Source organism: Gordionus sp. m RMFG-2023, unplaced genomic scaffold, assembly GCF_954871325.1.
Source record: "Gordionus sp. m RMFG-2023 unplaced genomic scaffold, tfGorSpeb1-WG-v2 contig_79, whole genome shotgun sequence".
Taxonomy (NCBI): Eukaryota; Metazoa; Nematomorpha; class Gordioida; order Chordodea; family Parachordodidae; genus Gordionus; species Gordionus sp. m RMFG-2023.
Window position 1 is genome coordinate 1 of NW_027051171.1, and position 23,342 is coordinate 23,342.

Genomic DNA, 23,342 nt, shown 5'->3' on the forward strand with positions numbered 1-23,342 from the left:
CTATTAGGCAAAATTTTAGATTAAATTAAAATTATCCAAGCCATGAAAAGCAAAAATTATAATAAACTGGGCCAGGCTGGACAATTAATAAATAAAAAATTTTGGATATGTGGCCAATTAGATAAAAATATATGGTATGGGTCAGATAGATAGATAAAAAATTTGGAACAAGTTTTTATTATATTTATATAAACATTTAATTATATTGGATATCTTTATAATGAAAAAAAAAGTTATTATAAAATAATTATTCAATTTATAGAGATTACTTGAAAATTTTACTTCTATCCCCTCTACTTAAATTTTTATTAAAATATCTATAAATATTTAAAAATATATTTATTTATTTTATAGTTATATTTATTTTCTTATAAAAAAAATAAAATCATATATATAAATAGGCTATTATTATGATATGATAAATAAAGTTTGGTATTCTAATTATCAATAAAAATATTTTACTATTTTTATATAATTTCATATAATTTTATTCCCTATTTTATAGAAAATTATAAACTAGGTTGACCATTTGAAAAATTTTTTATGGTAGCCTATAAATTTTTTGATATTTAAAATTTTAGAGCTAAATTTTAATTTAGTATGAATATTACAATATTGGATATTCTTATATGGAATCTTCAGTTTAGATATATATTGCATATAAATTTGTATTAGTAGCTAATTAAATATAAAATTAAAATAAATAATGGACTCTTGATATTAAGAACTAGAGGGTAAAATAATTATTATAAATATAACCATGGTATTACTTAGGGAATGACTAAAATACGCGTCCCCGGTCAAAACGACTTATTTCTATTATTATTAATAGGAAATCTTATTAAGCTTTATAAGATAAGTTAGAAAATGTTTTTTTTAATTTAAAAAAAATACGGTAACTATATAAAATTTACAAAAATTTATTTTTTTAAAAAATAAACTACGCGTCCCTACGCGTCCCCGGTCAAAATACAGTTTTTTTAAAAAAATCAAAACGGATTCATATTTAGCTCATTAAAAGAATACAGAATATGTAAATATTATATTTTAAACTATTTTATAACTTAGTGATTTTTTCAAAAAACACTTTTTTTTTCAAAAACACTTTTTTTTTCAAAAACACTTTTTTTTCAAAAACACTACGCGTCCCCGGTCAAAAAACCGTTTTTTTTAAAAAATAAAAGCATATTCATGTTTAGCTTTTCAAAGAGATTCAGAAAATGGTATTAATAAAAAAAATTTAAAAAAAATTTTTTAGAAAAATTTTTTTGGCTAAACTACGCGTCCCCGGTCAAAATACAGTTTTTTTAAAAAAATCAAAACGGATTCATATTTAGCTCATTAAAAGAATACAGAATATGTAAATATTATATTTTAAACTATTTTATAACTTAGTGATTTTTTCAAAAAACACTTTTTTTCGAAAACACTACGCGTCCCCGGTCAAAAAACCGTTTTTTTTTTAAAATAAAAGCAGATTCATGTTTAGCTTTTCAAGGAAATTCAGAAAATGGTATTAATAAAAAAAATTTTAAAAAAAAAATTTTTCGAAAAAATTTTTTTTTGGCTAAACTACGCGTCCCCGGTCAAAATACAGTTTTATTTTAAAAATCAAAACGGATTCATATTTAGCTCATTAAAAGAATACAGAATATGTAAATATTATATTTTAAACTATTTTATAACTTAGTGATTTTTTTCAAAAAACACTTTTTTTTTCAAAAACACTACGCGTCCCCGGTCAAAAAACCGTATTTTTTTAAAATAAAAGCAGATTCATGTTTAGCTTTTCAAGGAGATTCAGAAAATGGTATTAATAAAAAAAATTAAAAAAAAAATTTTTCGAAAAAATTTTTTTTGGCTAAACTACGCGTCCCCGGTCAAAATATAGTTTTTTTAAAAAAATCAAAACAGATTCATATTTAGCTCATTAAAAGAATACAGAATATGTAAATATTATTTTTTAAAGTATTTTATAACTTAGTGATTTTTTGAAAAATCACTTTTTTTTTCAAAAGCACTACGCGTCCCCGGTCAAAAAACCGTTTTTTTTATAAAATAAGCAGATTCATGTTTAGCAAGGAGATTCAGAAAATGGTATTAATAAAAAAAATTTAAATAAAAAAAATTTAAAAAAAAAAATTTTTCGAAAAAATTTTTTTTGGCTAAACTACGCGTCCCCGGTCAAAATACAGTTTTTTTTAAAAAATCAAAACGGATTCATATTTAGCTCATTAAAAGAATACAGAATATGTAAATATTATATTTTAAACTATTTTATAACTTAGTGATTTTTTCAAAAAACACTTTTTTTTCAAAAACACTACGCGTCCCCGGTCCAGTCTTAAAGGTGTTCATGGTGCTCCTGAAGAACAGAATCCTCGCTTCTACCAAAAACCTCCTGTCAAGTAATATTTGCGCCTACAGGCCAAACAAGAACATTAATGAACCCATCCTAGCTCTCAAAATCCACCTCCAAAAATGCTTCAGATACAAACTTCCCTTCATATTTACTTTCATTGACTATAGCAAAGCCTTTGACACCATTAAACACGATGCAATTTGGGAGGCTCTAATAGAATGTAATGTTGATCAAAACATAATCAAAATCTTGAAATATCATTACAACAATTCTTCGGCTAGGTTACAGCTAGGCCGTACTTTCTCTCCTTACTTCAGGATCAGAAGAGGCTTGAAACATATGTGCGTTCTATCACCCATTCTTTTCAACATAATCATACACAAAATCATAAAAGAAACCACGAGCACTATGAACCTAGTCGATCTTTCATCAAACAATAACAATATCAATCATCTAAGAATCACCTTGTACGCAGATGACCTGGTTTCAATTACCAAGTCAAGAAATGAGACAATAGACTTACTAACAAATCTCTGCTTCCACAGAAACAAAGTCGGCCTAACAATCAACTTCAATATTTTTGACCGGGGACGCGTAGTGTTTTTCAAAAAAAAAGTGATTTTTCAAAAGATCACTAAGTTATAAAATACTTTAAAAAATAATATTTACATATACTGTATTCTTTTAATGAGCTTAATATGAATCTGTTTTGATTTTTTTAAAAAAACTGTATTTTGACCGGGGACGCGTAGTTTATTTTTTAAAAAAATAAATTTTTGTAAATTTTATATAGTTACAGTATTTTTTTTAAATTAAAAAAAATATTTAACTTATCTTATAAAGCTTAATAAGATTTCCTATTAATAATAATAGAAATAAGTCGTTTTGACCGGGGACGCGTAGTTTTCGGGGACGCGTATTTTAGTCATTCCCTATTACTTATAATAAGAATTAAAATGAAGAATTGGTTCTAAGACAAATTATCATCGATGTACTCATCATGGTGTTAATGGCGTCTCCAGCTGATTTCAATTGATACATGCTTTTTAGGAATGAATTGTCAGTCTAGGTATTATTATATGTCATTGGGAGTGTCTCAAAATATGGCCCACCAACTCAATTTTCTTATATTCTATTGTTTTATGAATAGGAAGGATATCGCAACTCGCCCATAACAAAAAATATTAAAAAATTTAACTTTAGCAGATTAGACAGATTTTACTATTTAAGTAATTTATTAAATTAATTTAATATAAATAAAAATTTATTAAATTAATTTAATATAAATAAAAATTTATTAATATAAATATTAGAAAATATATAATTCTAATATTAATTAGTTATATTAATAATATAATATAATATTAAAAATTTATATATTAATAAATACATAGTATAATATAATTTTAAATTTTAATATATTTAATATTAAATTAGATATAAAGAAAATTATGTAAATTAATAAATGTATTAAATTGTAAGATTATAAGATTTTATTATAATATAATAATTAATATTATTTACATAATTAATATAATTTATTTAATATACTTGTAATATATATTGCTATTTGATATATTTAATATAATTAATTTATAATGAAATAGTAAATAGAATTTATTCAATATTATATATATTTTTTAAAATAATTTATATTAGATAATATTACAACAATTTTCTTCTGCATTAGAGAACTTATCTATTAGAACTATAGATTAATTTTTTTGAAATATTTATTCTAAAAAAATAACAAAGAATGGTAAAACTAGTAGCCATTTACTTACGTCGTTTTCTGAATATAATTTCATGAGACTTGTAAATGGGTAGAAAATAAAAATAAATTTTAGGCTAAAGGGGTAATAGATATTTATTATTTCTATAAATATCACATTTACTCATATATTTTAATTTTTTTTGTTATTTCTAATAATTAATGGGATCGTTAATTTTTTTTTTATTGGAACTCTATAAATAAAATTTTTATAGTGAGTATTTATACTTATTATTGCTTCAAATATCTTATTTACTCAAATTTTTTTGTTATTTCTAATATGGGATCGTTAATTTTTTTTCTTACTAAGAACTCTTTTATTAAAATTTTTATCGTAAATATTTATGGCTACAAATGAATATTTCTTTTTATTTTAAGTGCATAATTTGACAACACAAAACATTACATTATTTTTGATTATGATATTTTTCTGAAAATTCGCGAATATAATTTTATTTATTCATGCCTGTGTAGACAATATTAAAAATGTATTTTATAAGAATTTAATTACATATATATATCAGGAATAAAAAAAATAATTTTATAATAGTGCACGAAACAATAATATAAACGTACAATATGAAAGATGATAATTTTGAATTGAAAAATTGAGTAATAAAGAGCTGCAATATAATAAGATTTTTTAAAATATAGTAAATATACTTTTATTGTTATTTAGCAAATTGATAATAAAGAGCTGCAATATAAGATATTTAAATATAAAATAAATATACTCTTACTGTAATTTTGCTTAATTGATAATAAAGAGCTGCAATATAAGATATTTAAATATAAAATAAATATACTTTTACTGTAATTTTGCTTAATTGGTAATAAAGAGCTGCAATATAATAAGATTTTTAAACATATAGTAAATTACTTTTACAGTTATTTAGCCTAATTGATAATAAAGAGCCGCAATTTGATATTTATAAAAGCATGTAAATTGAGCAATAATAAAGAGCTGCAATATGATATTTATAAAATCTTGTAAATTGAGCAATAAAGAGCTGCAAAATAAGATATTTAAACATAAAATAAATATACTTTTACTGTAATATAGCTTAATTGATAATAAAGAGCTGCAATATGATATTTATAAAAGCTTGTAAATTGAACAATAAAGAGCTGCAAAATAAGATATTTAAACATAAAAGAAATATACCTTTACTGTAATATAGCTTAATTGATAAAAAAGAGCTGCAAAATAAGATTTTTAAACATATAGTAAATATGCTTTTACAGTTATTTAGCCTAATTGATAATAAAGAGCTGCAATATGATATTTATAAAAGCTTGTAAATTGAGCAATAATAAAGAGCTGCAATATAAGATATTTAAATATAAAATAAATATACTTTTACTTAATTTTGCTTAATTGATAATAAAAAGTTGCAATATAAGATATTTAAATATAAAATAAATATATTTTTACTGTAATTTAGCTTAATTGATAATAAAGAGCTGCAATATAATAAGATTTTTAAACATATAGTAAATATACTTTTACAGTTATTTAGCCTAAATGATAATAAAGAGCCGCAATTTGATATTTATAAAAGCATATAAATTGAGCAATAATAAAGAGCTGCAATATAAGATATTTAAACACAAAATAAATATACTTTTACTGTAATACAGCTTATTTGATAATAAACAGCTGCAATATGATATTTATAAAAGTCTGTAAGTAAATATGCTTTTACAGTTATTTAGCCTAATTGATAATAAAGAGCTGCAATTTGATATTTATAAAAGCTTGTAAATTGAGCAATAATAAAAAGCTGCAATATAAATATTTAAACACAAAATAAATATACTTTTACTGTAATATAGTTTAATTGATAATAAACAGCTGCAATATGATATTTATAAAAGTCTGTAAATTAAGCAGTAAGCTTAAAATATTTGAGCATGCAAAAAGCTTAAGGAAATTTGAGCATATAAATTTTAAGCTTATCCGAAATTTACCGAAAAGTTTACCGACAAAATACCTAATTATAACTAAAAATAGTAAAGGCGGTATGATACGATGTTAAATGACTATGATTGTATGCAATTTATAGAGTTTGGTTGTTATTTAGTCATATATGTTTATAAGAATAGGTCTATAATTCAATTATCTATTACATTTTTACAGATTGTTTCTCCTGATTTCATCCAAAATGCATTCGGCAACCCGCCAATAAATTTATTCCCTATTCTTTACCCGCACGTACCCCCACCTTAATTAGATGCCTACGTCCTAGTCTCCTTCAAAGTTTTTGTAAGAAAATTGCTCTTATCCACCCCTACCCCGGTAATGTAGACGCTGTCTGCAAATGAATGATATATGAATAAAATGTAATTTGATTCATGATCTATATTCTATAATATAATTCATGTTCATGCTAATTTTACATTTAAAATAGTCATAAAAAATTATAACAGATACAATTATCTATTTCAAATATCTTCAAATCAAATATTGTATCTCAATGCTTTACTCAATTTACTTCGACTCTTTCAGTGGAATGAAGTTTCCATAATTTATTCAGCCACACCTTATTTTGTTTGGTTCCAGAATCACTCATGTATTAAAATCACACTTTTTGGCCTATCAATGAGTAAATTCAATACTTATTCTTCTATTATAATGTATTTACATACCTGAATAAGTTTTTACCAGTGTATTTTTAATAATGATATATTTTGAAAAATGTTTTATAATTTAATTTCATATTTTTCCTAACTTGTCAACAGCGTCTACATGACAGGATTTTCATTGGATGCAAACCTCCTTCAAAAACTTTTGCATACCCCCCTAAAAAATTCCCGCCGCCTTCTTTATTTTTATTTTGAAGAATTTATAAAGATAATTAAGCTATCTCTACCAGTGGCGTAGCTAGGAATTTTTCTTAGAGGGGGTCCATACATATAAAATCCTGGGGGCTTCGCCCCCAGACTCCTTTAACGGGCCTTCGGCCCTTTTGCCCGGCCTTCGGCCGGGTTTATCTTAAAAATCATAACCACATCTTCGACAATATATAATAAATATATTTTTTAAATGCATGAATAATATGTTATTCTTTATAATAATACTACCCATAATAATTTCAATAGTAATGTAATATCCTTCCACAAAATCCAGAAAAATATAGATATTAATAGTATTTATTTGATATAAAGTCACTTTTAAGTCTTTTGAACGTATAATCTAAAAAAAATTGCTCTGGGAGGGGTCCAAACCCGAAAACCACCCCGGTAGCTACGCCACTGATCTCTACCAACTAATTTTTTTATTATAAAGAATTTATTTTTTAGATAATAAATTCAATCAAAATCTCCATTATTTACAATGAATTAATTATTATGGCATTATGAGCTTGCTGATATATCTAAACCTGTTTTATTTGGAAAACAATGTGTATGATTGTTTTCAATATATAGATTTGGTCGATAATTGTAATATAATAATTCTATAATAAAAGTATTAATTTTTACAGCAATAAATTTTGTCCTATTTTATCTCAAAATTTAATAGATAACCCCCCAAAAAATTTATCCTACCCCATTAAAGCAGCTTACCCCCTACCCCCTCAAAAAAATAAGCTGCAAACTGTTCCTACCCCTCCCGTTCATGTAGACGCTGCTTGTCAATCAAAAAACATAAATTTTTCTATAAAATTAAAATATTCAAATTAGAATCAACATTTATTTCCGAAATGACAATTGATAATTAATATAGTAAATTAAATATTTAAATTTTATATAACTTTTAGATTATGAAGAAATTAAAAACTTCATATCATATGAAAAATATCCAATCCGTTTAATAAAGAACAATGGTGAGAAGAATTTACGTGTGAAAGCCTCCAAATTTACGGCCATGACTAAACTGCGAATTGCTATAAACTACGAATTGCCAGGTAAATTGCGAATTGCCATTATAAACTACGAATTGCCGTATATAATGATAAATTTTGATAAAATGCTGTAAAATAGGATGACTAAACTACGAATTGCCGTATTTAATGTTAAAGTTAAGTGACTAAACTACGAATTGCCGTATTTTATGTTAAATTAAAATGACTAAACTGCTAATTGCCGTATTTAATGTTAAAATAAAATGACTAAACTACGAATTGCCGTATCTAATCTTAAAATAAAGTGACTAAACTACGAATTGCCGTATCTAATCTTAAAATAAAGTGACTAAACTACGAATTGCCGTATCTAATCTTAAAATAAAGAGACTAAACTACGAATTGCCGTATTTAATATTAAAATAAAGTGACTAAACTACGAATTGCCGTATTTTATGTTAAATTAAAATGACTAAACTGCGAATTGCCGTATTTAATGTTAAAATAAAGTGACTAAACTACGAATTGCCGTATTTAATATTATAATAAAGTGACTAAACTACGAATTGCCGTATCTAATGTTAAAATAAAGTGACTAAACTACGAATTGCCGTATCTAATCATAAATTAAAATGACTAAACTGCGAATTGCTGTATTTAATGTTAAAATATAGTGACTAAACTACCATGACTAAACTACGAATTGCCGTATTTAATATTATAATAAAGTGACTAAACTACGAATTGCCGTATCTAATCTTAAAATAAAGTGACTAAACTACGAATTGCCGTATCTAATCTTAAAATAAAGAGACTAAACTACGAATTGCCGTATTTAATATTAAAATAAAGTGACTAAACTACGAATTGCCGTATTTTATGTTAAATTAAAATGACTAAACTACGAATTGCCGTATCTAATCATAAAATGACTAAACTGCGAATTGCTGTATTTAATGTTAAAATATAGTGACTAAACTACCAATTGCCGTATTTTATGTTAAATAAAATGACTAAACTGCGAATTGCCGTATTTAATGCCAAAATTAAGTGACTAAACTACGAATTGCCGTATTTAATATTATAATAAAGTGACTAAACTACGAATTGCCGTATAAAATCTTAAAATAAAATGACTAAACTACGAATTGCCGTATCTAATCATAAATTAAAATGACTAAACTGCGAATTGCTGTATTTAATGTTAAAATATAGTGACTAAACTACGAATTGCCGTATCTAATCTTAAAATAAAGTGACTAAACTACGAATTGCCGTATTTTATGTTAAATTAAAATGACTAAACTGCGAATTGCCGTATTTAATGTTAAAATTAAGGGACTAAACTACGAATTGCCGTATCTAATCTTAAATAAAGTGACTAAACTACGATTTGCCGTATCTAATCTTAAATAAGGTGGCTAAACTACGAATTGCAGTATTTTATGTAAAATAAAAATGACTAAACTGCGAATTGCAGCATCAAATCTTAGTTTTAATGTTAAAATAAACTACAAATTGCCATATTTATTGTTAAAATAAAATGACTAAATTACGAATTGCCTTATGTTAAATTAAAATGACTAAACTACAAGTTGCCGCATTTAATGTTAAAATAAAATGGCTAAACTACGAATTGCCGTTTTAATGTTAAAATAAAGTACGAATTGCGGTAATTACTGTTAAATTAAAATGACTAAACTACGAATTGCCGTAATGAGTAAAATAATATGACTAAAAAGTGCGAATTGCACTATATAATGTTAAAATATATTGACTAAACTACGAATTTAGGTAATTAATAATTGAATTATAATGAGTAAACTACCAATTGCGATAATTAATGTTATAATATAATTACTAAACAGCGAATTGCCTTATCTAATCTTAAATTATAATGACTAAATTGCGAATTGCCGTATTTAATGTTAAATTTAAACTACGAATGCCGTATTTAATGTTAAAATAAAGTGACTAAACTACGAATTGCCGAATTTATGTTAAATACCCAACTGCGAATTGTCATATTTAATGTTAAATAAAATTACTAAACTACGAATTGCGGTAATTAATAATAAATTGTCATGACTTAACTACGAATTGCGTATTTTATGTTTGATTAAAATGACTAAACTACAAATTGACATATTTATTGTTAAAATAAAATGACTAAATTATGAATTGCCTTATTTTATGTTAAATTAAAATGACTAAACTACGAATTGCAGTGTTTAATGTTAAAATAAAGTGACTAAACTACGAATTGCCGTTTTAATGTTAAAATAAAATGACTAAACTACGAATTGCCGTTTTATTGTTTAATTAAAATGATTAAACTATGAATTGACATATTTAATATTATATTAAATTGTCTAAACATATTAAATTGTCTAAACAGTATATGATGTAAAATTATAATGGGTAAACTGCGAATTGTAATATATAACGTCAAATTATTCGAAATGCGTTAATGTTAAATTATAATTACTAAAATACGAATTGCCTTAATTTTTGTCAAATTAAATACAATATATGTTAAATTTAAATTACAAAACTGCGAATTACCGTATATTATGTTAAATTAAAATGACTAAACTACGAATTGCGGTATTAATGTTAAATTAAAATGACTAAACTGCGAATTGCCTTAATTAACATTACATTTAGATTTTGATAGAAAATAATGATGATATAATCGTTTTAATTGGTCAAAAATATAAGATTTTACCCTACATTCATACTATCACTGCCTTAATACAAAATTTAAACATTTTCCTATTTTATTTATAAAATTTGTTGCAATTATTAGCGTTTATAGACATAATCCTCTCTATATATTGAAAAAAATTTAGATTATTAAAAATAACATAACATATTAAAGAGATATTTTATTTTACAATTTCATAATATATGAATCAAAAAAATGTAAATATATATATTTAGAAAAAATTATAATTATTGACTAATTTTATTTAATTTCAATATATATATTTATTATAAATAATTTATTTAGTTCATAAATTTACAAAATATAGATGCATTAATAATTTTCATCCGATTTTTTGTTTTTTATGTTATGAATGCACATTATAAATTTACTTAAAATAAAAATGAGTTATATAAATAATTTAATTTATAAATTTACAAACATTATTGATATCTGTTTGGATTTCCTTGTGATTTTTGATAGGGGACTTCTTTGTCGCTAAATGTTAAATACAGCATATATAAATTAATATATTTTATAGCATATTTTATAAATAAAAAAGGAATATTACGATAGCAATTTTTTTTCTTGTTGCAAGCTCAGGATATCCATAGTTCTACTAACATATTAAAAAATTATAATCATAAATGTAAAAATTCTATCTCAATTTTATTTTATAAATATTAAATTAGTAAATTTAAATAGTTTACTATAGAAATGAACGTTTTGTAAATAAAATCACCTTATTTCTCCTTTATTATAAAATAATATCTATAAACCTGATAAATTATCTCAAATTATTAAAAAATATTATTTGTGAAATATACTTTGCATTTGACATTTAATCACAGCTAAATATTTTTACAATTAATATAATTAAATATTAATTCTCAAGATGTGAGATTTAAAAAGTATTTAAGCTAATAAATTGTTTTTTTGCGATGTTCTTCTGAATTTTAATTTTAATATAGCATAGATAGGACCCTGCCAGCTAAAATTCTTTTATATAAAAATGTTTAATCTAAACCTTTATGATTTTTGGTTAAGAATGGTGGTTTTTCTTTTGAACAATATACAGCTAAAAACCATTGCTAGGAATATATTATTAGCATTTTTAAACGCTAGTTGAAATGTTAAATGTACGAGCGCTGTAAGGATCATCTACTTATATTAAAAAATTATATTTATAAATATGAAAGAATCCATGTGATATAGCTTATAATTACCAAGACAACGAACTTACATCTAATCAGTAGCCAATAATAATACTCGTTGTTGTAACCCGTTTATGGCATTGTAATATTTTATTTTTGAAATTATGTTTATCATTCATTTAAATAAAATATATTACTATTCTCCTGTAGACTTCTATATATTATTAAAAAATAATATCAAGCAAGTTTTGGAGGTCTGTAAATAGCTGCTTAAAATAATTAAAAACATTCGGCTAACGGATAAGATAATAAATATTTTTAAAAAAATTATTTGAAGATATTCCATAATTTATAATTTTAACTATATATTTCAATTTAAGATATTCAGTTAAACCAATTTAACTAAATGGGTCTCGAGGATTTTTTTAAAACTATTAGCAATACATATATTATACTTTTATTTACAATATCAAAATAATTCAAAACAAAAAGAAATATATTCGTAATTATAAATATAATCATTTATCATTATTGGTGCACTATTTATTATTACTTTATTTTAGACTGTTGGATTTTATTAGCTGATTATCTCCACTCTCCTTATTTATTTCATAATTTAACCATGATTTACTAGAAAACTCCACCAAATTTATCTTTATAAATCTCCTAATAACCGATTCAAATAGATGTCATTGTTTATGATATAGTCTAAAATACGAATTGCTAAAAACTACGAATTGCCAGGTAAATTGCGAATTGCAATGACTAAACTACGAATTGCGCAAATTAATGATATTATGATAAAATGTTGCGAAATAGGATGATTTATATAAAGTTAAAATGAATAAACTACGAATTGCCGTATTTTATGTTAAATTAAAACGACTAAAGTGAATCATGCTGTTATACAATAAATATTTTTATATATCACTAGAAATCCAATCCAGTGGATAATAATATTATATTTTTGTAATCTAATATACGCTTATTGACTTTTTTATTCATCATTTTTATATCTAATAATAAAATAATATTTTATTTCTGCCATTCCATGTCAAATCGATCAAACATTTTCGGCCGATCCCTTTTAAAATTCTTAAAAATTTCATGAATTATTAAGATAAGTAAGTAAATGAATGATAAAGCCCCCCCCCCCAAGACCAAATTCCTGAGTATGAGCCTCGAACAAATAACTTGTCCTAAAGACTTTTTTGCCTATTGTAAGGAAAATATTAAAGGTATAAGATTTATTTATTAATATATATTATAATTTTTTTTTAAAATAGATTTCTCTTACATTATGAAAAACGAATATGAGAAAGAGCTAATAATTTTAGAAGAGAGATTCAATAAAGCGCGTGTAATACCTGAAACGCAAAGATTTCATACGTATCATCCAATTTCTCAGAATAAAATTGAGGCTAAATTTTATACAAATTGAACAGACTGCAAATTTTAAATTATGGATAGAATATGATTATCTATCTATATTTCTAAAATATTAATAAAAAATTAAATTAAAGATAGTTAATATCGTAAATTTGATTTCAGTCTAATGGGCATGTATCCACACTGCCCCTCAGTTTTTGGTATATTTAATAGAAATTGGAAATTTTTTAATATAAAAAGTGAAAATATACTGTTATTGGTAATAACAAAATTTTAACCTGAAATTTGTAATTTCCTATAGGGTAATCTATTTTTTCCAATTTTTGATAAATTGAAAGTCTCAAAAGCTTCGCCAAGGTTATGACATAGTATATATATTTTTAACAAAGGTGTTAAAATAAAAAGATAAAAAAAATTTCGAAAACAAACTCCCTTGCCAATGTTTATTGTTTTATGATTACTTATAATTTTATATATTATGTACCTTTTTACTATAATTAGTTTTTGAGATATAAATATTTTATATTTTACAGATTCCAAAATGGCTCTTTTTGGCACCATTGAGCCTCTTATCCATGGAACCAGGTGTGCTAGCGAACTAAAATAAATGGCTTTCTAATTTATGTAACCTATCTAAATAATTCCATAAATTTAACAAATTTAAAAGGGGTCGGCCGGTAGGTGATCGATTGACGAGGAATGACCTTTAAATAATAAAATATTATTTTATATAAATAATATAATAAAAAATAATAAAATAATATTTTATATATATTAAATGTCAGCCACTGACAGCAAAACTTTATAATTCTCAAAATTATACGCCTTTGGCTTTCACAAAACTTTCTTTTTCCTACTTTATCACTGACAGATAGTAAAATATCTACCAAATCTAGATAATTCTCCAAATACCAGCTCATGCCTTATATATAAATTATATTATGATATAGTAGATTCAAATAAATTGATGATAAATGATGTTGCATAAGGATAATAATGATAAAGCTTATCGCCAATATGAATGGATAATTAAATTAACTGCAATAATATATGCATTCGAATATAGGGATTATTGTATATTTCAGAAAATAAGTCTTGAGTTATTTTCAAATTGTTAGAATATTAGAATTTGGCACGTTATGACCAACATTTTTCATGATATAATTTAATTTTGAATTTTTTTTCTTACCATTATTTTCACGTAGACCTGACAAAATGTATTTGTCAAAAACATCTAATTAGAACTTAACCCAGTTTAAAATAGATTTATATGTATTTCTTTATGGTAATAAGAATTTAATAATAATAATAATGTGATCCATTTTTGAATTTTAAGAACATCGAATATAGAAAGATGTTTATTAAAGCGTAGCAACTATACATTACACCTACAAAATTTCGCCGATCAAATAAATTAAGATGCTAATTATAACCAATGAATATATGGATAATAAACGAACTGCAACATTTTAAACTTTATCAGCTTTCGAACTCCTTTTATAAACCTCGCATGCCTCCAAATGTAATGTTTAGGAATATGGAAAAGATTAAAATAGATAATAAATGATGTGGAATCGAGATATATGATTAATGATTGCATTGTAAAATAATATGATAAAGAATATCTCCAATAAAAAAATCCAACTGCAATAATATATGCATTCGAATATAGGGATTATTGTATATTTCAGAAAATAAGTCTTGAGTTATTTTCAAATTGTTAGAATATTAGAATTTGGCACGTTATGACCAACATTTTTCATGATATAATTTAATTTTGAATTTTTTTTCTTACCATTATTTTCACGTAGACCTGACAAAATGTATTTGTCAAAAACATCTAATTAGAACTTAACCCAGTTTAAAATAGATTTATATGTATTTCTTCATGGTAATAAGAATTTAATAATAATAATAATGTGATCCATTTTTGAATTTTATGAACATCGAATATAGAAAGATGTTTATTAAAGCGTAGCAACTATACATTACACCTACAAAATTTCGCCGATCAAATAAATTAAGATGCTAATTATAACCAATGAATATATGGATAATAAACGAACTGCAACATTTTAAACTTTATCAGCTTTCGAACTCCTTTTATAAACCTCGCATGCCTCCAAATGTAATGTTTAGGAATATGGAAAAGATTAAAATAGATAATAAATGATGTGGAATCGAGATATATGATTAATGATTGCATTGTAAAATAATATGATAAAGAATATCTCCAATAAAAAAATCCAACTGCAATAATATATGCATTCGAATATAGGGATTATTGTATATTTCAGAAAATAAGTCTTGAGTTATTTTCAAATTGTTAGAATATTAGAATATGGCACGTTATGACCAACATTTTTCATGATATAATTTAATTTTGAATTTTTTTTCTTACCATTATTTTCACGTAGACCTGACAAAATGTATTTGTCAAAAACATCTAATTAGAACTTAACCCAGTTTAAATAGATTTATATGTATTTCTTCATGGTAATAAGAATTTAATAATAATAATAATGTGATCCATTTTTGAATTTTATGAACATCGAATATAGAAAGATGTTTATTAAAGCGTAGCAACTATACATTACACCTACAAAATTTCGCCGATCAAATAAATTAAGATGCTAATTATAACCAATGAATATATGGATAATAAACGAACTGCAACATTTTAAACTTTATCAGCTTTCGAACTCCTTTTATAAACCTCGCATGCCTCCAAATGTAATGTTTAGGAATATGGAAAAGATTAAAATAGATAATAAATGATGTGGAATCGAGATATATGATTAATGATTGCATTGTAAAATAATATGATAAAGAATATCTCCAATAAAAAAATCCAACTGCAATAATATATGCATTCGAATATAGGGATTATTGTATATTTCAGAAAATAAGTCTTGAGTTATTTTCAAATTGTTAGAATATTAGAATTTGGCACGTTATGACCAACATTTTTCATGATATAATTTAATTTTGAATTTTTTTTCTTACCATTATTTTCACGTAGACCTGACAAAATGTATTTGTCAAAAACATCTAATTAGAACTTAACCTAGTTTAAAATAGATTTATATGTATTTCTTCATGGTAATAAGAATTTAATAATAATAATAATGTGATCCATTTTTGAATTTTAAGAACATCGAATATAGAAAGATGTTTATTAAAGCGTAGCAACTATACATTACACCTACAAAATTTCGCCGATCAAATAAATTAAGATGCTAATTATAACCAATGAATATATGGATAATAAACGAACTGCAACATTTTAAAGTTTATCAGCTTTCGAACTCCTTTTATAAACCTCGCATGCCTCCAAATGTAATGTTTAGGAATATGGAAAAGATTAAAATAGATAATTAATGATGTGGAATCGAGATATATGATTAATGATTGCATTGTAAAATAATATGATAAAGAATATCTCCAATAAAAAAATCCAACTGCAATAATATATGCATTCGAATATAGGGATTATTGTATATTTCAGAAAATAAGTCTTGAGTTATTTTCAAATTGTTAGAATATTAGAATTTGGCACGTTATGACCAACATTTTTCATGATATAATTTAATTTTGAATTTTTTTTCTTACCATTATTTTCACGTAGACCTGACAAAATGTATTTGTCAAAAACATCTAATTAGAACTTAACCCAGTTTAAAATAGATTTATATGTATTTCTTCATGGTAATAAGAATTTAATAATAATAATAATGTGATCCATTTTTGAATTTTATGAACATCGAATATAGAAAGATGTTTATTAAAGCGTAGCAACTATACATTACACCTACAAAATTTCGCCGATCAAATAAATTTAGATGCTAATTATAACCAATGAATATATGGATAATAAACGAACTGCAACATTTTAAACTTTATCAGCTTTCGAACTCCTTTTATAAACCTCGCATGCCTCCAAATGTAATGTTTAGGAATATGGAAAAGATTAAAATAGATAATAAATGATGTGGAATCGAGATATATGATTAATGATTGCATTGTAAAATAATATGATAAAGAATATCTCCAATAAAAAAATCCAACTGCAATAATATATGCATTCGAATATAGGGATTATTGTATATTTCAGAAAATAAGTCTTGAGTTATTTTCAAATTGTTAGAATATTAGAATTTGGCACGTTATGACCAACATTTTTCATGATATAATTTAATTTTGAATTTTTTTTCTTACCATTATTTTCACGTAGACCTGACAAAATGTATTTGTCAAAAACATCTAATTAGAACTTAACCTAGTTTAAAATAGATTTATATGTATTTCTTCATGGTAATAAGAATTTAATAATAATAATAATGTGATCCATTTTTGAATTTTAAGAACATCGAATATAGAAAGATGTTTATTAAAGCGTAGCAACTATACATTACACCTACAAAATTTCGCCGATCAAATAAATTAAGATGCTAATTATAACCAATGAATATATGGATAATAAACGAACTGCAACATTTTAAAGTTTATCAGCTTTCGAACTCCTTTTATAAACCTCGCATGCCTCCAAATGTAATGTTTAGGAATATGGAAAAGATTAAAATAGATAATTAATGATGTGGAATCGAGATATATGATTAATGATTGCATTGTAAAATAATATGATAAAGAATATCTCCAATAAAAAAATCCAACTGCAATAATATATGCATTCGAATATAGGGATTATTGTATATTTCAGAAAATAAGTCTTGAGTTATTTTCAAATTGTTAGAATATTAGAATTTGGCACGTTATGACCAACATTTTTCATGATATAATTTAATTTTGAATTTTTTTTCTTACCATTATTTTCACGTAGACCTGACAAAATGTATTTGTCAAAAACATCTAATTAGAACTTAACCCATTATAAAATAGATTTATATGTATTTCTTCATGGTAATAAGAATTTAATAATAATAATAATGTGATCCATTTTTGAATTTTATGAACATCGAATATAGAAAGATGTTTATTAAAGCGTAGCAACTATACATTACACCTACAAAATTTCGCCGATCAAATAAATTAAGATGCTAATTATAACCAATGAATATATGGATAATAAACGAACTGCAACATTTTAAAGTTTATCAGCTTTCGAACTCCTTTTATAAACCTCGCATGCCTCCAAATGTAATGTTTAGGAATATGGAAAAGATTAAAATAGATAATAAATGATGTGGAATCGAGATATATGATTAATGATTGCATTGTAAAATAATATGATAAAGAATATCTCCAATAAAAAAATCCAACTGCAATAATATATGCATTCGAATATAGGGATTATTGTATATTTCAGAAAATAAGTCTTGAGTTATTTTCAAATTGTTAGAATATTAGAATTTGGCACGTTATGACCAACATTTTTCATGATATAATTTAATTTTGAATTTTTTTTCTTACCATTATTTTCACGTAGACCTGACAAAATGTATTTGTCAAAAACATCTAATTAGAACTTAACCTAGTTTAAAATAGATTTATATGTATTTCTTCATGGTAATAAGAATTTAATAATAATAATAATGTGATCCATTTTTGAATTTTAAGAACATCGAATATAGAAAGATGTTTATTAAAGCGTAGCAACTATACATTACACCTACAAAATTTCGCCGATCAAATAAATTAAGATGCTAATTATAACCAATGAATATATGGATAATAAACGAACTGCAACATTTTAAAGTTTATCAGCTTTCGAACTCCTTTTATAAACCTCGCATGCCTCCAAATGTAATGTTTAGGAATATGGAAAAGATTAAAATAGATAATTAATGATGTGGAATCGAGATATATGATTAATGATTGCATTGTAAAATAATATGATAAAGAATATCTCCAATAAAAAAATCCAACTGCAATAATATATGCATTCGAATATAGGGATTATTGTATATTTCAGAAAATAAGTCTTGAGTTATTTTCAAATTGTTAGAATATTAGAATATGGCACGTTATGACCAACATTTTTCATGATATAATTTAATTTTGAATTTTTTTTCTTACCATTATTTTCACGTAGACCTGACAAAATGTATTTGTCAAAAACATCTAATTAGAACTTAACCCAGTTTAAGATTTATATGTATTTCTTCATGGTAATAAGAATTTAATAAAAGGATATTTATGATTTTGTGTATATCTCAAGCTTAGCATTTATAAATTACATTTAGTATTTCCTACTATATTCCATATTGAAGAAGAAATTGATAATAACCGCATCCAATATTCCTCCATTAAAATAACAATGATCGCGAAATTATTTAATGCCCCCATATCAGGATTATGATAAAAATTATTAATAATTTTATATAGAATAAAATTAACAGAATTAAAAATTATGTACAAGAAATTAAAAGATAAATAAAATATCTTTTTATATATGAGATTAACAGATCAATTTCATTCTAAGATATAACATCTTAATTATATTATATATATATATATATCTTAAAATCCTTATTAATATTATATTGAATTTACCTTAGATAAATATAGATTTAATTATTTTTAGGCGTAGTAGTAGGAAGAAGACTTTTGTAATTAAGTTAATATAAACCTGTAAATATCATTTTACCCTAAAAAAATCTAAATAAAACTTTAGCCATAATCTATAAAATATCACTACGAACTATAATTTGAAAGGAAAAATATTAAAAACTACATTATTTCTATAAAAATTTAACATAGCCAAAGCCTTAAATAATTTATTCCTAAACCTTAATATATTTTAGTGAGGTTAAATATTTTTTTAGAATTATACTAAAATCTTTTTTTAAATTATGCCTGTAAATTATATTTTATATAATTTAAAATATATTTGAAAAATTATTAATTCTACCTTGGATCAACATTATATAACATCAATGTTTGTATGTATATTATGTGGTTTCTTTTCTATTTTCTTTTCCCTGTAATAGTTAAAGTTCATATCAACACCTAAAAAATTTCAAAATTAAATATAATGTATAATCTTATAAACTTATCCTGAACCCAGGTTTAGTGATAATTAAACAAAGCAATATTTATAAAATAAACGAATCGAATACCTAGTGTCTTTGATACTATGCAAAATATTATGAACAGCTCAGATTTTTTATTTTGGCTCGGCATAAATTCATTTGACCCGGATCTGCTCTGCACTATTTTAATAAATGTAAATGTTTATTATAGTCAAATTACTTCGATGATTTGAGGTTTTAAATATAAAACTATAAATATATTTTTGAAATTCTTTTTAAAAAAATATTTTATAAATTTCAAAAAAAAAATAATAACAACTGTTGACTATAAATTGAAAAAGGCCTTATCGATCGATATTTAAAAAAATACAAGAAAAAAAAATTGCCCTTGATAAAATTTTAACATATTTAAAAAATTTGAAAAGCTATAATTTTTAAAATATATTATTCTCACGTATCATCACATTTTTGATTGACAGCGAGATTTTTATTAAAATAACTAGTTCATTTTATCGCATTATTTTATACTAGATAAAAAATATGACATCTTTATCTATATATTCAAAATATTAATATGAGATGAATCGCGATTTGCTAGGTCACAATATTTAGAAAAAAATTCCAAGGGTCCCTAACCTTATAATTTAAAAAAAAAAATTCTCAAGCCCAGCTAAACCCATAATAATTTTGAAAATTTTTTCCTAGCACAGCCCATAATGGTTTTTAAAGGATTTTCCCAAGCAAGATCCAAGTCTATATTTTGAGGAATATTTTCCGAGTCCAGTCCAATCCATAAAAATTTTGATAATTTTTTCCCAAATACGGATATAATTTAATATCTTATCACGGAAACCTCTCTATAATGGTTATAAGATTATTGGTCGTATACGTACAGTTTCTCCTAAAAACGTCTAAGGATATCAATTGAGAGCTAATAAAAAAATCAGCTCAACAGGAGGTCAAACTCTTCCTAATGGGCGTGTCTAGGTCTGGGGGTCATGAATATTTTTATTAAAACAAAATATCGATATGGGTATAAATAATCGTATCACGTCAATACCGCAAAACTTTTAGCGCGAAATGTATTATCGCGAATGCATTATCGCGAATGTCGATTACCGCGAAAAGATATTATAGCGAATGCATTACCGCGAATGTATCATAGCGAATATATTAGCGCGAATGCATTACCGCGAAAATATTATAGCGAATGCATAACAGCGAATGAATTATCGCGAATGCATTATAGCGAATGAATTATCGCGAATGCATTATCGCGAATGCATTATAGCGAATGTATTATAGCAAATGAATTATAGCGAATGCATTAGAGCGAATGTAATACCGCGAATACATTATCGCGAATGTATTAGAGCGAATACATTACAGCGAATGCAATATCGCGAATGCATTACAACTAACATTATCACAATGAAATAGTGATTTATATTTGACAAAATTATATTTAACCCATTTATTAAGTTCCAAAAAACCAGAGAACCAGCTTAATTGTCTATATTTATTTAAAGTAGCTTTTTAAAATTATTTACCTCTAAAACACGTCACTTGTTATTTATGAAATTCGTATTTTATTAAAAAATATGTGGAATTTGGTATACTCAATTTTTTTAACGATTAGATTAAGTCGTTTTTTACAAAAGACCCTATTAATAAATATTTTAATATTTTATATTTTAAGATTGATTCTAGTAAAAGTTAATTTTTGCCCCAATAAGCCCCAAACCCCAGGCTTGTAGATTATATTGGTTTATTAAGTCTCCTATAGGATAATTGTTATTATCAATAAGACACCATTTATATATAAATAATTCATAAAAAATTTCAAAATGTGATATTTTATTTTAAAAAATGTTTAAGTTTTAAAGAATTTTTTAATTTTTTTTTCTAATTCTTTTGAATATCAACCACCAGAAAAGGTGAAAGTTAAAGGGAAAAAAATAGAATTTAAAGGTATAATAGCCAATGAATACTTATTATATCATATTTTTAAGCATAATATAATTAATTCGACCTAATTCTACTAGCTCATAGTTACTGATATGATTAACCCTTTACAGCGCTAAAAAAATATGTTGATAATTTTTAAAAATTTTTAAATATGATTAGATGAAGGGGAACATTGGATTGAGACCTCTATCTTATTAAATCTTTTGTAATCGTCAAAATTATTAATTTTATAGCTTTAAAACATAAAATCTTATTATTTTTAAATTTAACAAATGCTTTATATCATTCGTACCTTCAAAAGTAACTTTTTACACTTTTTCTATTTTTTAAAAAAAGATTAATATACAATTTTACCACACAAAAATCATCTTATATAAAAGAAAAAATCCTATTTTATAGAATAACAATTTACCCGAACAAAATTGATAATATAAATACTTCAAAATATGATCTTAATCAAAGTGGTGCTACTGGGGCTATTTATACAAATAAATTATATCAAGCATAACAATCAAGACTGATTTCAATGTCAGTTATTAGTTACATGACTTTGCAATTTTATTGTTTTTTTATTTGCAAAGATTGTGAATTGTTTTAAATGATTTTATATAACAGAAAGAAAAGTAATACGGCTGTTGTGGTACATAAATAAAATTTAAAAGAAAAAGTGGAATGAACGGTAAAATGCTTATTGTAAAAAGGAGAGTTATTTTTGTGTAAGTTTTTATGTGTTATAAGATAAGAAATAATTTTTCTTGCGGTACGTTTGATTTTTTTGCGGTACGTTTGATTTTCTTGCGGTACGTTTGATTTTTTTCCCCTTTCGTTTTTTTCCCAGTGTATATTATAATGGTCCATGTATTCTCAGCCAGGCCGTAAAAGGGAATGTAAAATGTTGTTAAAATAAAATGAAAAGGGAGAGAGGGTAGTGGATGCCTGGTTGAGGTTGTAATTTTGTTTAATACACTTTAATTAATAAAAGTTTTTATTTTAAAGTTGTTTATAAATAAATTTATTATAAAATTTAATAAGAATAAATTTTTTTTATATTTTAATTTTTTTTCTAGTGTAATTTTATCCGAAAATATTCATCAAAAAAGTAATTTTATAAATATTTTTCCTATTTTTTTTTTCTAGATTATATGAATTTAAGG

At 24.1% G+C, this 23,342-nt stretch overlaps 1 long non-coding RNA gene across 1 annotated transcript; it reads right to left on the reverse strand.

The window, feature by feature from the left end:
* Nucleotides 1-20,111: 20,111 nt before the first annotated feature.
* Nucleotides 20,112-20,482, reverse strand: LOC135930764 (uncharacterized). Its single transcript, XR_010572889.1, has 3 exons — nt 20,441-20,482; nt 20,308-20,400; nt 20,112-20,197 (listed from the first exon to the last, which is right to left on the reverse strand). It is a non-coding gene; the product is annotated as an uncharacterized LOC135930764 (long non-coding RNA).
* Between the last annotated feature and the right edge of the window lie 2,860 nt (nt 20,483-23,342).